We start from the raw sequence: 2,037 nt of genomic DNA, 5'->3' as shown, positions 1-2,037 counted from the left end.
CCCCCCTCTAAAGGGAGCTGGGCAGCCACAGACACCTCATCCCTGAGCCCACGGCCAAAGCTGATTAGATTCCAGGTGGGTCCTGGACCACCAAAGGACAATCCAGAGAGTGGCCAGCCAGTAACCCATGTCACCTGCCTGTAAGTGATAAGCTGTGCCAGTCAGATTCTCTCTCTTAGGAATCTATGCAAAGAAGCATGAAGACAAATACTAATTAGTGGAAGCTGAAAGGATGCTGAGGGAAAACCAGGGCACTGATAAACTGAAGTCACTTGTAAGCCAGTTATGGGGAAGCAAAAACCTTGAGTGAGCAAAGAAGCCAGCAGGCAGAGTGAAGAAGGATGTAAAGAAAGAAGAGAAAAGCCAGGAAAGAACACACCACATGTCCAGGAGAAGACAGCGTAGCTGGCCCCTAGGGCTTCCTGGTTCCTACCGCCTTCCCAGCTGCAGCACACTCAAGCCCTCTTATCCTTCACTTGAGCAGGTCCATTACTCACAATTAAGGACTTGGATCTGTTGACCTCCCTACATTCAGAGGACAGGGGGAAGGTGTGGGACAGAAGGTGAACTTGAGAGACAGCAGGAGAGTCAGTAGAGATCAATGCCTGACAGCAAAAGCAGGAGAGAATCAAGGAGCACAAGATGGTCAAATGATTCAATACTCAAGGAGAATGAGGACTGGAAAGAGGCCATGAAATTGGAAGATGTGCAGATTACTCGTGACTGACCTTGGAGACAATAAAGAAATAAGGAGAAGTCAGATGACATGCCATCGTGTCCTTCCACTGACCACATGTCCCTTTTATACACTTACAGATACAATTCAAATTCCTAACTCTTCTAATGAATTCCCGGCTTCACTAGGTTCCACCTCAACTCTCCCAAAGCATTTTCCCCTATTCAACACGTAACAAGAAGAGTGAGCCCCAGTCCCTCACACTGCTCGTGGGTTCATTTCAACCTCCCTGCCTTCATTCATGTACCCTCCTATCCGAGTGGCCTCTGCTAATTCTTACTTATCCCTCAAGGCTGGTTCACATTCCACCTCCTAGGAAACCTGTCGCTGATAACTAAGGTTACCTATGGTTCTTGCCTCTGAACTTCTGGCAACCTCTGGGGAAAAAATTGGCTATTCAAAACAATTTGGCATATTATAAAGCAATTAAACTAATGTTATAAGCCACATTTAAAAATAATATTTGCTACTCATTATGTACTGAAGTCACCCAACGGTCTCTCATTCTGTTTCTTGTGCACACTGGCTCCCAACCACATCAGAATTTTCTCAAAGGCTCCTTTTTATGTATTCCACAATGTATTCTAAGAAACTGAGTTGGGGATTAAAATATCTGGGTTCAAGTCCCTGCCCTGCCAAAACTTTACTATTTGCTGAACTAGATGGCCTCAAAAGGCTCCTCCCAACTCCAAAACCTAGGATTTTATGGCTGATACACATTCTATATTTTACATATATAATTAAAGTCAAAGCAGATATGTGTTACATATTATCCCAGTGGTATACACACGTGTGTATATAGACACATAACATATATAGATATAAACACTGAACCAGCCCATAATCTCCAGTCTGTCTAATGACTGAAAACACCAACAAATTCTGTATCCCTCTATTCTAAATCCTTCATCCTAAGAGTTCTGTCAAGCAAGGACATTCACGTGAGCTTCAAGAGGAGTAAGTTATAAAATTACTGCAACCTAAAACCTGTTCAGCATATGCCTCCCACCCCCACCCCACCCCCACCAGCTGGTCACATTCCTTTGTCTTATCATGTGCCTTCCTGCACACGATCATCATCAACAGAAATCACTGTTATGGCACAAAAACAGACACTCAGATCAATGGAACAGAATAGAGAACCCAGAAATGGACCCACAAACGTATGGCCAACTAACCTTTGACAAAGCAGGAAAGAAGGGCCAATGGAAAAAAGACAGTCTGTCTCTTCAGCAAATGGTGCTGGGAAAACCAGACAGCGACATGCAGAAAAATGAACCTGGATCACTTTCTTACACCAT

Source organism: Herpailurus yagouaroundi, unplaced genomic scaffold (assembly GCF_014898765.1).
Source record: "Herpailurus yagouaroundi ecotype Mexico unplaced genomic scaffold, PumYag 188, whole genome shotgun sequence".
NCBI classification, from domain to species: Eukaryota; Metazoa; Chordata; class Mammalia; order Carnivora; family Felidae; genus Herpailurus; species Herpailurus yagouaroundi.
The sequence above is the reverse complement of the archived record's forward strand: the minus strand, read 5'-3'. Positions refer to the sequence as shown.